Source organism: Oreochromis niloticus, linkage group LG2 (assembly GCF_001858045.2).
Source record: "Oreochromis niloticus isolate F11D_XX linkage group LG2, O_niloticus_UMD_NMBU, whole genome shotgun sequence".
Classification (NCBI taxonomy): Eukaryota; Metazoa; Chordata; class Actinopteri; order Cichliformes; family Cichlidae; genus Oreochromis; species Oreochromis niloticus.
In genome coordinates this window covers 8,310,850-8,329,201 of record NC_031966.2, presented here as the reverse complement: position 1 = coordinate 8,329,201, position 18,352 = coordinate 8,310,850, and the positions used below count along the sequence as shown (strand labels likewise).

Genomic DNA, 18,352 nt, shown 5'->3' with positions numbered 1-18,352 from the left:
TCTTGGATAAAAATGATTAATTAGGTGTATATTAGTCATCATTAGTCAGGTGATTTGTTACTGATAAAGATAAACGAAGACATTAAAAAAATTATTCTTGTATTAACATGGCGGTGTCACGAATGATTCGATCACTCTTAGACTTCAGGGCTAAACATGCGATTTTACCAGATGGAAAAAGTCTGACTGAAGACCGCTCAGAGAGTTTTATGACCAACTTCCCGCAAATTTTGCCTGCGACACTGAAAAGTTGTTTTGGTGCGTTAGCTGCTTTTATTTTTTTTGGTTGTTTAATGGGGCTATGATCTGTGGAAAGCTGTTTTGTTGCTGTGCCTGTGATTTCAGGGTAGATCAGCTGCTCAATCAGGGAGAGTGAGAACAGGTTTGCATCATTATGTCCTCTCAGCGGTGAGGAGAGCAGCCCCGAGGAGAGCTTATTGTGACCCAGATATACGCAAATGTCTAACAGAGTTTTATGATAAGTTGTGGTGTCCTTGCTGTCCTAAGGCCACCCTTCACTTACCTGAGCAGGTGTTAGGCTCGTGTAAGATAAAGCAGAGAACGTAAACACCACTGATTAAAGTGTTTTTTCTTTGTGGAACACATTTATTTTTGTTTTGTCTGCTCATGAACACCTCCATGCAAAATTTGCAGCCAGAGCTGTGCTAGGGGTATCTTCTTTCCATGACATCATACTGAAACAACAGTAAAAAAAACTATGTGAAACTTTCAGCTCAGGTAAAAGCACCCGAGAGCTTTTGCTTTTGGCACACTGAGGGAGATGTGAGCCAGAGGAGAAGCGAGGTACGTACTCAAGGAAAAGAACAAATGAGACCACACACCTGAGTCCGTGCTTGTTGCCACTTGAGAAGCTTCAATGATCTGGCGGTGAGCGCACAACTGAGCCGATCTTTAAAAGGCGGAAGGAAGACGAGCTGATGGGAAGCAGGTGTGCCAATGGGAGCAGGAGCAGGGACACGCCTCCCACAGGTCCTCACAGGAACAGTAACACCTGTCAACATTGGGAGGAAGAGGGCCAAGGAAAAAGACGGAGGACACGTATGACAGAAAGTAGGGAAAAGAAAAATACTTGTCCTTTAATAAACCACTTTCATCCTTTCTGCTGCTTCTCAAACATTATCCTCCTTTAGCATCTGGTAACATCAGATATGTTCAGATGGTCCACTGTCATGTCTCTCCTCACGTCACTGCTCTTTCCCGTGCTTGGAACTTAACAAAGCTCACTGTGCGCTTCGAGGTTCATGATCTTGTAAAATTTGTGGCTCAGTTGGAGTAATTTTAGGAAGTGGTGACACTTGTCCTGTCTCATCTCTCACAAATTTAATATTTCCTCACAGGAGCTCTGCCTTGACCTCAGGAGACTGTTACTGAGGCTGTAAAGTGATCTCTAGTTGTGTTTGTAAAGCTTGTTTAACAGCAACATTCAGCTGAGCTTCTCTGGAGAAGATTTTGTGCTCTTTGCATGAAAATCATAGCTAAAATAAATTTTTATGATCAAACTTTACCAATACTCACAGCACCTGAGTTTTCTTTGCCACGTTTCAGGATACAAAAAACGTATTCAACAACAAGAAAAACCCCCAAAACAGGTTTTGCATGTCTGACTGAAAGCTGAAAGAAATGTGTTAAAGCTCCTCTGACCGGGACATCAGGACAGACGTGCTGTAAACTCCTCACAGGCTGTGAGCGCGCTCGGCTGCCAAGAACAGAAAGACTCTCTGCAGGTGAAACAGCTGACAGTTTAGAGCTGAGCGAACACAACAGAAACAGGCCACTCAGAACAAATGCAAACATGTTGTGTTCGGAGGACGACCCGGACCTTTACACTCAGGCGGCGGGAGCCGAGAGAGACTTCAGCGTTCACACTGGCGTTAGATTATCAGAGCTTTAAGACGAGCTGGCAGGCGGGGACGCCTCGTGGAAACAGATTTGTATGGAACACGCCGGACCGGTGAACGCAGCCAGGGCGCTGCATTTTTCAGGAGTGTGCAGAAATGAATGGACCTGCAGGATTGTACCCACAGTGTGACGTGAACAAAGCCACACCACAGACATATTTATTTGTTTATTTATTCATTCTTGTTTGATATGATAGACTCGTCTGCTTGTAAAAGCACCTTTACTAGGAGCAACTTGAAATAATGCTTTTCGGTGTGCAGTCAGTCGTTTGTGTCACTGTGGAGGAATCTTGGCCCATTCTTCTTAACAACGGTCCTTCAGTTCATTGAGATTCACTGACCTTCATTCATGCAGAGCTCTCTGAAGGTCCCACCACAGCATCTCAGTCGGGTTTAGGTCTGGACTTTGACTGGACCATTGCAGCACACACTTCTGGGCTTTAGTCTCGCCAACAAAGATTAACAAGCGGTGAACTTTGACCTCTAACGTGCTAACTCAGGCCTGTAGAGTCTGAGATGGAGCTGCACAGTCTGAGCTTGCAGTGAATTTGCTGAGATGCACACTCTTGGATGGACTGGTGACTGTCTTTTCCACTAATAACAATCTTTCTCACTGTAGAAGAAATGACATTATAACTGTTCCCAAACTGATGAGCAGCAACAGTTACTTTGCTGCCTTACTTCCTGTTGCCCGTCCCCGTTGCTTCCTCCCACCTCGCTCTGTCTCAGCTCTTGTAGGTTTTAGTTGTTCGGATGTGTTTTCCTCGCTCTGTCTTTGCTGTGTTTCTGACTCTTGCTGATCTAATGGATGTCTGCTGTGATACTGCTGCTGCCTGTTTTCTTAATGTCTCTCTCTCTGCAGCTCTTCATGCGTTACATTCACGTTTTTCACTCGTCCGCCTGAAGCACTTCTGATACAGACATGCTTCACCTGACACACCTGTGCGGATACTCTACGTAATGGTTGCTTTTCTGTCCTGCTTTCCGCAGATAGTCGCGACCTACACATTATTAATATTTCAAGTCTATTTTCATCTTTTTCTCTGCCTGTAGCTACAGAGACTGTGTTTGATTCTGAGTGCTGCTTTTAGCTCACAGCTATGATTGAACACAGACACTGGCTGAGGCCGAGAGCTGAATGTGGAATTCCTTACTTACTTTTCTGAATGTCCTCTCTTCTTAGTTCTATTTTGGCTGCCTGTATGTCATAGATTCCTCCATAAAGACAGCTGCACCGTCAGTTGCCTGGAAGAAAGTCTGGTTTATTTTAAATGATAAAACATAAAATCAGTAAATACCCCACCTCTGAATTCTGAAGCCATCACATGCCCTCTTACATGTGTGAGTAGAATAAAACAACAATTAGAATAGAATGTGCTTAGATAAAAGGGGGCGGCTGCAGATCAGAAGAACAGGAAATGATTCTGCATTTTGAAGCTTCAGTGTTAAAATTCCTGATGCAACCCTGTTAATGTCATGGATCCAGAAGTGACCATATTTGGATGATGCCCACAAAAATCCTGATAAAACACATCAGAAGTGAGACATTAACTGAACAGCTAAAAGGAAACATGTTTATTATATGATTCATGCCATTAAAACACTCATTACCTCACATCTTTCTCTCCCTTAAAAGATGAAGTCAGTGTCGAGTGATGATGAGCTGGTCCTGATGCTCGTAAACAAGAAAAGGAAGAAATGAAGATTCTGGGTTTATCTGATCTTCAGGCAGCAGCAGGGAGACTTTCATTGTTCGATCCAGGAGCCGGACCCAGAGTAGCATCTCGCTGTGTGTTGGAGGTAAAGAGGATCATCATTTACTATTTCTATATCATTATATACTCAGTACTGGTGCGTGTTTTGATCCATGAGCACACTTGTTACCAAATACAGTGGTCTAATTGGTCACATCTTTTTATTCTGATCCAAAAAATCTGCAAAATCAGTTTGAAAGGATAAATGCCACAAATTCATCCAGCAAAATAATCAGAAGAGAAAAAAAAATACACATATATATATATATTTATAAAAACTGTACAGTTTTGTAATAAATCAAAGTTTGATACTAAGCAGCATGTTTGTCTCAGAGATAAAAAGTGAAAAAAAGTTAAAGCTCGATGAAAGCTCGTTGCATTTCCACCCCTTGTTTCTCAGCTCTGGAGCTCGCTCCTCAGTTAGACTGTGGTGAAAATGTGAGAATGGGTCCTTATCTTACAATAAAAGACCTCAAGCCGACCATTGGCCACCCTCTCATCTACAAACTAAGGTGTGATGTCACTGTATCTACATCCACCTGCCTTCAAAATTTATTGTAGCTCTTTATAAGACATTTATATCTGATTGTGGTCGAACAAACAGACGAGCAGCAAAAGCTGGAAATTGGCAGGTGATTCAAGAGTACACCAGAAAGTGAAGGAGGCAGGAAGGAAGAGCAGACTGCTAATGTGACAGCTTCACAGGGCCAATGAGAAAAAGTAAACAGAGGCAACATGGAGTGTAACAAAGTTTAAGCGAAGGCATACAGGAAGTTACGAGGAGGGGTAAGACAGTCAGTCGGGCAGACAGGCAGGCAGCCATGGCGGCTCCACATGTTAGCTAGAAGAGACCATTTAATCATGTTTCTGCAGCAGTTGGTGGAGAGCAAGCAGCAGATGCCTCGCCATCCGATGGCGATTAATCCTCCCACCGGCCATCAGCCGCCGGCCCCGAGCCTCTGCCATCATCACGCCGGCAACGTAAGGAACACACGGCCGAGGTGAAGGTGGGACGGAGGAGCGAGGAGCGGTCGCTGCACCGGAGGGTGTCTCCCTCTGTTTCCCCCACCGCTCGTCTGTTTTCCACTCGTAGACCTCTCTCTGCAGACGACAGGACGACCAGCTGGGGCCCGCTGTCTCCACGGTGTGTGTGTGTGTGTGTGTGCGTGTCTGGAGCCATGTTCGATATAATGTTGGGAATCATTATTAAACCTGTGAGCTCAGGGAAACATTTGCACAGAACTTTTTTCCAGGTTGTTCTGTTGTAGCTCCAATTGAAAAATAGCCCCTAAACGCACCACATCCAGGCACCCAGATTGCAGATTTGAACATAGGACAGCAAAGGCCACACTGACTGCATGTGTGAGTGGGATTGTGTTTGTATATAATGTGGCTGTGCACAGTGGCCTGCCTGCAGTTTTCTCAAGAGCCGCTCATCCCAGAACAACGACTGAGACTCACGTCTCACAGGAAACTAAGACAAAAAAAAGGTAGGAAAATCTATTATTTTAGTCCTTCTTAGTCACAGAATTTTTTAAAAGCCAAACATTTGCTTGCAGCCTGTTTTTCATCTTCCCAACTTCCCTTCAAGTTCCTCTCTGAGTGTTTTATAACAACATGGAAGTGCAGTGCCTATAATGTCCACTAGAGGCTCCCTCCAGCAGTGAGTCAGTGCCTATAGACTCCCAGCAGAAATAAACACCTTTACATCCTGATACCTAAACCAGTTGGCTTTGGCCTATTATGTCTTTAACTATAATTGCCATTAAGTAGTAATTTCACACTCCTACTGTTGCTGTAAAAGGGCACCTCATTATGTTGTAGACAGCCCAAATTTGGAATTCGGCGTCACTGTTTAGGTTTAGGTTGGAAAAGGCATTATCGTTCTCACCGCGACCGTCAAACCAACGTGCCAGCACGGACGTTTGCTCCTTCTACACACAGAGTGTGGTCAGCAGCAGCCACTCAGTGGGAAACACTGACAAACAGCAACACACCTGCCAAGTTTGAAGAGGATCAGAAACAGCTGTCGAGTTAGGTGATGAACAGATGGATGGGCATGCAGAGATTTGTCAAACTATTAGTAAGATCTGCTGATGTGAAACTTTAAAGAAGTTTTCTGGAAAAAGCTTTGAAATTATAAACCTGGCAGCTTCGTTCATGAGGAAATGATGGAGCAGTAATAATAATTTGATAGTCCAATTCAGTTGCTTCTGTGAGTTTTACTCATTTACCCCCAAATATTTAACTTTATTAAAAAAAAAAAGCAACACAAGGGTTTCAGTTTTTCACGCTGGAGACCCCATTTGTCTCCACTTTAATAATATGATTTGTAAAATATTTATACAAAGGGAGCCTTCCGATCCAGAGCGTCTTCCACAGACACTTGCTTGAAGAAGAGTTTTTGAAAATTTGTCTTTTTAATAAATATTTTAAGACTCAAACTGAAGCCAAATTGCATGCAGATATTCCAGGAATCCTCTCAAATCATCCTCTAATGCTGAAGTGATGAAATGATGGCTTTCTCCATCTGACGGTGTTTCTGCGACTTCCTCCTCCTCCTCCTCCTGTGATCTCTGTGTAAAAGCATATTTGTGTCGTGGCCAGCAGTCGGCATCCTGTGGCTCAGCTGGATGCTAACAGTGTCCTGGCAGCAGCGGGGCTCCTGGCTGGAGAGGCTGCTCCTCACACGCTGTCAGTCATTTGATGCATGCTCCGGTCGGCTGCCATGTAATGTGAAGCAGAACAAGGCGGAGTGCGAATACCCGACGTGCGCTAAGACAAATTCACACAGCTGATCATGTTGCATGTGATTCTGGTGGCAGCAGCATCTGGAGTGTTGCAGAGGTGGTAATCTGAGGGCATACATATGTATGGACGGATATTCATAAGGTCTCGGCGCCGGGGAGAAGCAGCTGCTGTCTGACTGTTGCTGTTAATTCACTTCCTCGATGCCAGACAGCACAGATTCTGCTCGCACCATCCACGAGGTCAGAGTGGAGCATGCTGGGACATTTTTATTGAGTTTTAGGCTGTGTTCATACCTAACCTGCATGGTGGGGTTAAATGAACACCGCTGTGTTTGTCCATTCAGCCCGGTTCATTCAGGTGATAAATGGGTTCGAGTGGGTGAAGAAAAACAGAACCCTGTATGTCTCTGAAAAATATGGCGGCCATTATTTCTGGTTCAGACTTCATAGAAAAACAAACGTCTGCAAATATCCGTCCAAGGCTGCTGCTGATTGTCTTATCAGGGAAATATTTTCATTTAAAAAAAACAAACTTCCATCACTAATTACCAAATTCTTCCTTTCAGAAGAGAACGGCCCTGGAGAAAGAATGTAGCTGAATAGATTCTCTTTTAACCCTTTCAGACTGAAAGAACAACATATGTCTTGATAAAGGTTTTATAACAGAAACAGTACTAATACATTCAAATTGAAGGGTTTTTGGTAAATGATTAACACTTAAAATACGGGTAAGCGGCACAGGAAACACATGGAAATGAAGGCAAAGAAAAGACGAAGAAAGCAAAGATGGGCAAGTGAAAACACAGGTGAGGCCGGGGAAGAGCAGGTATCAAAACAAGGAAACACAAGAAATAAAATCAAACACACAATACAAGAAGCCAAGAACATGGTACCAACGATGGATGGACATATGTTAGGTAATGCTAACGTATGCTGACTAAAAAGGTGGATCCTTGGAAGGAGATAGAGATTACAAGCTCTGTGGTACTTAGTATTACACAGAAGCTTGTTTCCACCATGTATTATTAACATTTATTCATATCCATGAGTTGAAGCTTTGAGTAATTATCTCAAAACTTTTTAAATTGATTTTCTTAACCCTATAATGCCCTTTGTATCATATTTGATACCTGAGTTTCTGAGACCTCTGTCTCATCAACATGATCAATACTTGCCATAATTTCAAAATGTTGTGGACAAAACTCTTTTTTTGTCTGTAACAAAAAAAGTTGTTAACAAAAAGTTGCCAAAAACGCCCAATGTATCAAATGCAGTACAAAAAATATATAATAAATATGTAATACAAATATATCCTAAAATCCCATCCTAAAAATTTTTGTGGATTTTGTTATAAGGGTTATTAAACATCTCAGTTAAAAAAAAAAAAATCAGAATTTTCTGGCTATTTTTTGATGGTTTGGGTCTTACAGATTTAATTTTGAGTTAATAAGGGGAAATTTCAGTTGATAACCTAAAATTTTAACTGATGGATGATCTCTGCAACCCAAGGGATCAATCATTCATTAGTCCACTTTCAGTATTATTAGTAGTGTCTTCTTCTGGTATGTTTCTAGTACATTATTTTTCTGCATTAAACTGCTACTTTGTATCAGTGTATAGAAGAAGCACTTGGTGACAGTGGGAAGGAAAAACTCTCTTTTAACAGGAAGAAACCTCCGGCGGCGCCAGGCTCAGGCAGAAGCTGTTGGGGGATGAGGGGGCGGTGAAACTTGGTCAAATAAAACAGGAAGTGAGCAGACCTTTGGGCATTTAATTTTAACTCCATCCTCCTCCTTACTTTTAATTCTGGCATTGATTCTGGATTCTAATTCTGGCGTGGACGCTGTAATGAGACCATTCATGCTACGAGTGAGCTGTACCAGAGGCATCTGTCAGATCATCCCTCCTTGTTATTTGTTGTTGGTCAGCTTATTGGAAATGCTCATTGTCCCTGTCATCCCTTTTACCTCCATTTTGGTCCCCAGAAACTCATGTAAAAAAACACCTGTGTGTTCACATGCTGGATGGTCTACTTTCTTTGAAACCATCTCATGTTTGCTGAGCAGGTAGTGCTCAAAAGAGCTTGTTTGGTCAGGGAAATGTGTTGTAAGTACAGAAATATCCAGAGGACGCTTACAATGAAACTGTGAGGGGAAAAAAACAGTTTAAATGCACAAACAGCAACGTGTGGCTCTTGAAGAGGTTTCTTTGTCACAAATGCCTGCTTTATAAAAGAACAGTGGCACGCACTGTTACTCGTTCGAACACACACACACACACACACACACACTAAAAAGGTGTAATTCAGCAGCAGACTCTGAAAACGAATTCACCTCTGGGCTCTTCATGTGTGTTTTTTAAAGATTCAATTACCCAGCGATCCCATTGGCTGTTGATCCTTAAAGCGCCATTCATTCAGTTTAGGATGAGAGTGCTCAGGATCAATACTGAATAGGAGCTCCCCATTCAGCTGCAGAATGAACACTCGTCTCCCTGTGTATGTGAGAGAGAGTGTGTGTGTCTAAATAATGCTCAGTATGCTACAGTCTTCAGATCTACTCCCAAAAAGAGCATCAAACATCAGAATTCTGTTTTTGACCTCAGTGAGTGGGCATTTCTGCCACTTCTGCCTATCGACTGCAGGTACTTTGATTTCTTTGACTGTTTTTCCTTGAAAGACCAATTCAGAGGTTGTTAAAGGTCAAACTGTAACTGAACTTTGGTTTCATCGAGATCTAGAGGTGTCCTCATAACAGAGAGGTATGTTATTGTCTCACTGTTGCTGGATAATCCAGTCCAGCCCAAGCTGAATGGGGCAGGAGTCTAAGCGTTATCCAGCTATTGTTTCTGCAGCAGCAGATGGTATTTGGCAGGTGGGGGGAAACCTATGATTGGGGGACAGCTCCCGTATTTTCTTCTTGTGCAGATGCTGCAATCAGCTGACTCCAATATTGACTGCCCTTTGCAATTTTAGCCAAATGTTACATAAGCTGTTACAGCCAGTTTCCAACCCCAAGACACTACAAAGCTGGTATGAAATGTGGAATTTGTTGAGTGAATCAGCATTAACTGCTACCCTTGATGTTACCTAATACTGACCATGAACACTACAGCTGCTCTGCACGAGTGCAGCATAGTAAACTTCATCACAGAAAGGAACACATTTTTGCTTGTTCCTCTTCTAAAGTGCTGGCTAGTTTCTGAAGACTGCACCATGAATGCATCACAGGGGCGAAGAGGAAAAGAGGATGTGTTGCAGGTGTGGGAGGTTATTCCTTTCTTATTACTGAGCACGTATCTCCATGCCATCAGCTGTAAGGAACGCCAGACTGCAACACATTAAAAATGAACTAATTTGACAGTAATACGCATTAATCCGCCTGTGATTAACTGAAGGTGCCAGAACACAATTCCGGATCATTCTTTCACACTTTAGAAACCATTCGACAAGCACAAAACATCCCATGTTTTTGGCAGATGCTTGACACACCTCAACCTGCTCATTTCGAGATGGAGGAGCAGCAGCTTGACTTAGCCTCCTCACGGCATCCCTTAGCCAGAGAATCCGTATGTTAGCCGTGATCTTATTCTTTCAGTCACTACCCAGAGCTCGTGGCCACAGGTGAGGGTAGGATCGACCCGGAAGTGAGCATAAAGCCCTGAAATAATGATACTATTGTCTGTAAACTCTTGTGGTTTAATATATGATATCCTCTCTTTATGACATCACATGGCGCCAAGAAGACTGAAACTGGGTGTTCAGAGCAGTCTGCACGTTGACCTCTCAGCTCACAGGGTTTTCTTGTATGTCTTTTATCCTGTCTTTCTTCTCTCTCCCCAACTGGTCTCGGCAGATGGCCGCCCCTCCCTGAACCTGATTCTGCTGGAGGTTTCTTCCTGTTAAAAGGGAGTTTTTCCTTCCCACTGTCGCCAAAGTGCTTGCTCATAGGGGGTCATATGATTGTTGGGTTTTTCTCTGTATGTATTATTGTAGGGTCTACCTTACAATATAAAGCACCTTGAGGCGACTGTTATTGTGGTTTGGAGCTGTATAAATAAAACTGAACTGAATTGAATTGTACATACACTGACCTCATTGTTGGAAACTGTGACCATGTTTAACATGATTATCCACCATTAGAGATTACGGATTTATGAAATCAGAAAGCGTACTGAAAACGATCGTGTTCGAAGAGCAGAAACTGTAAGCTGGATGGATGGATATGTTGACCAGGATGTTTCTGAATGGGAAGAATTAAGACTTTGTATCCTTATAGACTGAGTGAGTGAATGAGTCAAGTTATGGTGTGTTACCACTGTTATGATATGAGCACATTAAGTCACTCTTTTGAGATAGCTAGTTCCAATGTTGGCGTGTCCACTTACTTTCAACCATGCTCTTTATTAAACAGATAAAAATTTCCAGCCTCTTAAAAGTGGAGGAAAGGGAGATGAAGTATTTATATTCCAGCATTAAGACACTTTTTGGCCTGTTCACCTATGCTGTGTAAGCTGCTTTGCAACCCACCTGCAGCCCTTCTCCTGCCCTGAAAGTTCTATCTGAATATCATTGTCATAACTGCTGTGATTAATGTTCTCTGCTGCTTTCTTGCCCAAAATATTTTTAAACTTACAGACTAAAATTCTCAGGCTGTACGTGTCTGAAGGGTTTGTGTATTTGTGTTTGTTTAGTGGTGAGTGCTGGGCTGATGTGATGGAGCTGAGCAGGCAGTCTGCTGCTGCTGCATCCTCCTCCTCCAGCACATTCAGCAGCTAACCAGGTTAAGTCTGAATCAGATTATCAATTTATGGGCTAAGTTGAAATCTACAGATTGCGGGCAGAAGCGGGAGTGACGGGCTAAGGAGCGCGCTGTCAGGTCAGATTGATGGAGCTGCTCATTCACAGCGACACTGGGCCCATTTATAAAGCAGTAATTGCTGCTGTGATATCGACACTCTTCCTGCTTCAACCTTAACCCCTGCTGTCCTCCTCCTCTTCTTCTGGCTCCATGCATTCACACGCTCATCCACATCACATATTGGGTTCATCTCATCCAAAAGCTGCATTTTATAAGTAAAATGATTTTCTTTCTCCGTTTGAAGGATCCCACAGCTGCTTGTTTGTCCGCACAGCTAAAAATGTCCAGATTAATGGCTCAGTTTGTCCATTATTGAGCCCTTAAAGTTAAATAAATAAAAAAATATTTCAGCCGGGGGTTTGAGGGCGATTCTTCTGGTGCCCAATCATTACACCAGAACAGAGACAGAAACAGATGCCACCAAACATTTAGCCTTTAATTGTAAATTTAAACTTTGCATGAAACTACGAAAGTGTATACAGTACAGCTCCCGAAAAACAAATGGGATTTACTGTCTTATGAGACGTTTACTTTTGGCTAACAGCAAAGAAACTGAAACACATCAAAACGTCCCTGAAAGCTATTTGATTTTAAAGATTTTTTTTATAAAGAAAACAATTCAGTGATACTCGTCACTACATCCAATCTGCCCATATAATTTTTACATTGGCAGATTTTTTTTAAATTTTTTTTTATTTTTAAAGAAATACAGGCTAAGACCTCTTAAAAATTCCCCCCAGCATGAATGATTCACAGTGTAAAACAGGGGTCTCCAACTCCAGGCCTCGAGGGCCGGTGTCCTGCAGGTTTTAGATTTCACCCTGGGTCTACACACCTGAATCAAATGATTAATTCATCACCAGGCCTCTGGAGAACTTCAGGACATGTTGAGGAGGTAATTTAGCCATTTGAATCAGCTGTGTTGGATCAAGGACACATCTAAAAACTGCAGGACTCCGGCCCTCGAGGCCTGGAGTTGGGGACCCCTGGTGTAAAACAACCCTGCTTTATCTCACACTAGGTCTTGGTGCATCTTCATCACCCTCAGTCTCCCCTCCCCCTTTAAGACATCTTTCTTTTGATTGGCTGCCCATCATAAAGAGCTGGTGGGTGGGGCTTCTCTTGTCTTCTGGGTTCATGTCTTCTTCTTTTTTTGTTGTTTATGTTGCTTCTCATTCTTAAACCTCCTGATTTAATTTCTCTTTGGTTTCTTAACTTTAATTTTTTTCATTAAATTTTTCTTTACTAGTCGTATTTAGTTTGATATGTGTTTCATGCTTTTTGTTTGGATTATTGTCTTATTTTTGTATATTTTGTGATTTGCTTTTTCATGTTTTTGTGGTCTTGGCTACTTTTGTGTTTTTTAGTCCTTGTTCAGGTTGCAGTTTCTCTGCTTCCCTTACTTGTGCTCCCTGTGATGTGCTCAGTTTGTTGCCTCTGTGTTTTGTCAGTTGCTTTCTGCTTTTTTTGTGGTCAGTTTTCTCCTGCGTTGATCTATATTCAGAACATGTTACGGTGCTCATTTTTTCTCCTGCCTTTTTTTCACCTGTGACCTTTTGTTACTTGGCTCTGGACTTTTGTTATAAGGACTTTCAGCCCAATTTCAGCCTCTTTGTTTTGTGGAGCTCTGCAGTTGGGTCCTCTCACACCTCATCTTTGTCATTATCTTTAGATCCAAGAGTAGAAAAACTGTGATAAACTGAGTGTTTGGAGGTTTCGGCTCACAGAGATTGCTGTACACTCACCTTATTATTACAAATTTTAATATGAACATCCACCATCTGAGCATCTGCTGCTCACAATAAAAGGTACAAAAAAAAAAAGAGAAGGTCCACTTTAACATCAGACTCATTCGATTACAGGTGGCACCATCTCCGTCTTCTCTCAGTACACTGATGACTGATAATCACCTTTATATTTTCTCATAATCTTTTCATAATTATGAGATAAGGTCTCCATTTTTTTTCTTATATTTGTGACTGAATATGTTTCAGTTGTAGTTAATATGAAGTGTGATGCGGTCACATTCTGCTTCATGTCTACAATTTCCTTTCATATCTTCATTAATTAACGATGGCACAATGTCACCTGCACATCAAGGACAAGTAGAAGTATTTACCCTTACCTTTCTTATATTTATTTAGTAACATTTTATAATTATTATTTACCATTAGTAAAAAGCTTTTTGAATTTCCTTCGTGTTTGAGAGACACTTCATAACTGAACGCATCACTGTGGTGCAGAAAAAGGTGAAGCGACTTGAGGCTGTGCAGTTCATTGATCCCTAATCAATAATAAATATAAAGATCCACTTGTGCTTTGTTTCCTTAAAGTGACAAATTGGTTCCATTAGGTACCACTGGATAATAAAGTGACACAGAAGCACGACTGTTTTGATTCACGGTGCACAAAAAGCCGTGTGGCTGCTGCTGCTGCTGATGAAATAAAGCAAAGGCATCAAGCCTCACCCGTATTTGACCCCCTCAATAAGTTTTGCATAGTCCCATAGAAAATGTCTCTTTTTACAGCTCAATAAAAGCCTGAATGGTTAAAATGGCCAATTTTTTGTGGTGTGTTTGAAGGAGCTGATGAGATGAGAGTGCGAGGCGGAGGGAGGAGGGGGAAGGAGTGGGGCGAGGAGGGAGGTGAGAGATTACCTAGCATGGGTTGGCAGCGCTCTGCTGATCCTCGGAGCGACACACAGACTCACACATTTAGTATTCTGACTCCACGCCGGCTCAGATCAGATGTGTTATCACACGCTGGAGTGCTGGAGATGGGATGCTAATTTAAACCTGCAGCAGGAGGAGAAAGAGGAGGAGGAGGAGGAGGATAGGAGTGCAGCGGGCAGCCATTACAAAAAGCCAGCCAACATGAATGACAATCCAGCGCAATTTCTCATGCGATAATTTATCTTTTCAAAGAATGAAAAGGGGAATTATAGCTGGGGAAAAATATGAGCTGAGATTATAATTAATTCAGAAATATGTGTTGGTATTTTAGTTTTTAAATGCGCACTTACTTTTTAAATTATTTTTAAAAATTGCAGTTGTTCACTTAACATTGTCACTGCATTTGTAGTCCTAGTAAATCTCCTCGATTCACACACTAAATCAGGCTTTCTGTGACAAACCTGATAGCTGCTCCCTCATGCCATATTTAATCAGCAAAACAACACACATCCTCTCTGTGGTTGTGATGGGACGCCAGTTAGGTCTTAATCCAAGTTTCAGCTCAGGCAGTTCATGGCTGTGCGCACACATAGGGCCATATTTACTTACTCCAGTAGAAAAAGGTGTAGCCAAAGTGCAGGTAAGCATATAAAGTTCACTGTGTCAGTTTAAGAACGCAAATTCAGTCAGTTCATTTCAATAATGACCAACACGCTATAATAAAAAGTAGATTAAAAACATGAGAAATTGCAAACAAGCTGACGTGATGAGGGTTTAAAACAATCTACCACCAGCACAGCCGCTCCCTCTAACCTGCCAGAAGAATCCAGTCAAAGTGGAGGTTTTGCACATGTGTTTCTCTCAGTATTTCACACCAAGAAGTGACACAGAAGGAAGCGATGTCCTGATGTTAAAGGCTGTGTGGGGACTGAATCCTGATTCATTCAGAGAAGGTGATTTATTCCCCAAAAATCTGCAACTGGCACGACTAACATCAGCAATCAGGATACGCGGTCACACAAAGATGGTTATCAGCTTGATACGTTAAACCAGCGTTGAAAGCATCTGACCAATCGCAAACACGGACAGGTGTGCTGACAGCAGGGTGACTGATTTTGCAGAGGAAGTGTTTCCTGAAAAACACTCGATTGGTCTGATCAGGCTGTACTTGTGAGCTGATGTAACGCTGTGGACGATAGTTTGAAGTCATTTTCTGATTATGGGCTTTTTATTTGTCTCTAAATTGAGTTTTAACTAGTTTTGATACTTGCATACTTATATATCGTGTAACACACAGTGTATTTCAGCTTGAACTTTAAAGGTTTCATATTGTGATTCTTTTAAAGCAGTAACACAAAATGATAACATTTTCTTCTCAGAACCTGGAAGCTCCAAGTTCACCGTAGCGATTTACTGCTCTTCCCCTGAGTCTGACTGAACCGGTGGAGTGTTTCTGAAAAGAAAGAAACATCCTACCTAAACCTGCCTGACCCCACCTTCCATTCAGTCTAATTTTGAGAAGAAAAAAGGGGGGTTGGGGGGGGATTCTGGAGTAAATATTTGAAAATGACTACATCTGGTCCCCTCTTCTGTAGTTTAGTGTCTAATTTGGGGTTTTTCTGTCTCCTCTTCTCTTTCCTTTCAGCTGTGCCTAGTGAGCCGGGCTGCCAGTTTTCATCCTCTTTCATTACTCCCTCCCATTATTCCCTAATTTCTTTCCCCTCGCTCTTCGGGCACCTTTTGCACAAAGCAATCAGCCAGCAGTTAATGGCTGGGACTATCCCGCTCTCGGTGTCTGGTTTCCCTTCCTTTCTATCTTTCTTTTTTTCTGAGGAAATGAAAGGAGACAAAAGCAGAAGCTGCTCGTGCTACCTTGGCCCTCATCCTCACTATGATCGTGCAGAAATGAGTCTGTCGAGTGGACGGTTTAGTTGGAGTTGTTTTATCGAGCTCACAGAGTAATGAGTGTGTTTGTCTTCCTGGAGAGCCGTAGTGCTCAATTTCGCCTCTCTCAGCGTTTGAATCACTCCCTCCGCTGCAGACAGGAAGTGGCAGGTGGTCAGCATCACCATCCAGGGATGAGCACATGAAATATAATTTATGCAAAGGATAAATTTGAAGTTGTTCAGGGATTCAGTTCCAGCTAAAGATCATGTGCTGTTCCAAATTTTAAAGTACAATCTGCAGGTGCACTGCAGGTAACCATGGCAATAGCAATCATGCGTCAAGCTATGAGACATAATAGACTCCCTATTACGGAAAATCATAATAAAGCCTCAGTGAAGTGTAGAGGATCAAGTCATCAGGGCTGGTTTTAATGGAAAGCACAAAATAAATCAAGACTAAAATAACAGTAATAGAAAATGAATGTGATGAGCGTTCATGCACTCCAATCAGATTTAGGCTTGATTTGCATTCTTTTTACTTTTTTATTCTTGATGGTAGAGAGGTAGCAAAAGTAGGTGAAGCCTTATTCATTCATAACGAGGGATCTGATAGGTACAGTGAACAAAAACATGGCTTTTGCGTCTTTATTCGACATTCCTGGTGCTGCCGTTTGAAGATAAATGTATTAACCTGAGGAACATTCCATATCTCAAACTGATTCCCCAGAACTTTTGTTGTCAAAGACACCAAAGAAGAAGCCACCATGACGTCATCCATTGGCTGGTTTGGTTTTAAGTTTAGAGTTTAGACGGCCAACATATGGGTTTTTTGGGCCATGAAATAATCGGTGCAGTGGGGGTGGTGACAGGTGAGCAGGAAGGCAGAGCTTTGACTGCAAGCTGGTCACTTGCAGACTTTCAAGGCTCTGGTTGCCTTGGTAATCAACTAAAGCATTTACTAATAGGTCATGTCAATAAGCATAGGTGCTTCAGTCATTCAGCTGGAAGTTGAGAAAGATCAATTTTGGGTGCTGTCTACTTTGCTTTGGCCTATTTTGCTTATAGTTTATTTAAGTCATCAAATTTCATTCACTTTATATATCTTCTGTTGGCTACATTGCTTACAGAGTGCAGCTGAAGGTCACAAGCGGACATCCGGACTGAGCTTGGAATAGACGGAGTGGAGTAGCAGCTGGTCCTTCATGTTGGAAGCAGCCAGTTGAGGGAAGACAACCAATTAGGAGACACAAAAAAAGAAAAATTATATATGTTATCTGGCCTGGGAATGCCCCAAGATACCCTAGAAGGAACTGGAAAGTGTTGATGGGAAAAAGAATGTCTAGTGCCAGTGTTGCCAAACTTTCTTTAAGAGGAAGATGATGGATGGATGGAGCTTTATCAGCTGGAAAGCTTGGTTAACAAGTTTTAGCCATTAAAGTGCACAGTCTGTTATCCATCCATCCATCCGTCCATCCTCTTCAGCTTATCCTAATAAGGGTTGCAGGGGTTGGTGGGTGGACTGGAGCCTGTCCCAGCTACCATACTGCAAGAGGCAGGGCTAACACACAACTCATTCACACCTATGGGCAATTTGGAATCACAACTTAACCTAACCCCACTAACTGCATGTCTTTGGACTGTGGGAGGAAGCCGAAGTATCCAGAGAGAACCCACGCAAACACGGGGAGAACATGCAAACTCCACACAGAAAGAAACGGTAATTAGCACCGTGTCTGATAAAGCTCTAGAATTTGACAAAATCTGGTGCTCAGACTTCTTGGACAATTTGTTAGTATAATTAACTGCACAGCAGCCATTTTATTGGTCAGATAACTGCATTAATTTCATGGTCCACAGGTTCCATTCAAGGACTCCAATTAGCTGATGGGAAGCCTTGCAGATAGCTATCGGCTACAGCCACCTGTGTCAAAGAGGCCACGCCCCAATAATGCACTTTAAGCCTTTACGTTGGACACAGGAGTCTACAGGGGCTGACTCACAGCTGGAGCCTCTAGTGGCCATCAGTGGAACTGCAATTTTTACCACATCTGCACTGGGCTTCATTTTCCAGCCCAGAAATGAGGAACTTTCCAATCATTTGGCCTTTTTATACCCGCTGACCTGGAAGATCACATCATGTCTTCCTCATGGTCATGATGAAGATGGTGTTGGCAGAGCTGCTTCTTGCTCTGCTTCGTCTGATCGCAGCAGAGCACTGCCGTTTCCAGGTCAGCTGCTTTAAATTTGAAACTGTTGTCTCATCTGACCTGGTGATCCGAGCAGACTGGGTCAAAACGCTTCGTTTTTGTCATCACCTGAGGAAGAAGCTGTATTAACCTCTGAGGAATCCCAATCACACGGGATCTAATTACCACAGGCATTTGTCATTATTGTCTCTCTCTTTTCACTTCCTTCTTCTGAAGCTCCCCCTCTCTTCTCACACACTCGCGTTTTAATCCTCCGCGTTATTGTCGGCACATTTTCATTATCTTTGAGAGGCTCCGCGCTCACT

General features: G+C 42.5%; 2 long non-coding RNA genes across 2 annotated transcripts; one reads left to right on the top strand and one right to left on the bottom strand.

The window, feature by feature from the left end:
• Nucleotides 1-577: 577 nt before the first annotated feature.
• On the bottom strand, nucleotides 578-3,629 carry LOC109203693 (uncharacterized). The gene is made up of 4 exons (XR_002063458.2): nucleotides 3,531-3,629; nucleotides 3,078-3,439; nucleotides 843-1,012; nucleotides 578-695 (listed from the first exon to the last, which is right to left on the bottom strand). It is a non-coding gene; the product is annotated as an uncharacterized LOC109203693 (long non-coding RNA).
• On the top strand, nucleotides 924-5,359 carry LOC102079788 (uncharacterized). Its single transcript, XR_266356.4, has 3 exons — nucleotides 924-1,071; nucleotides 3,556-3,719; nucleotides 4,547-5,359. It is a non-coding gene; the product is annotated as an uncharacterized LOC102079788 (long non-coding RNA).
• The last annotated feature ends 12,993 nt before the right edge of the window (nucleotides 5,360-18,352 follow it).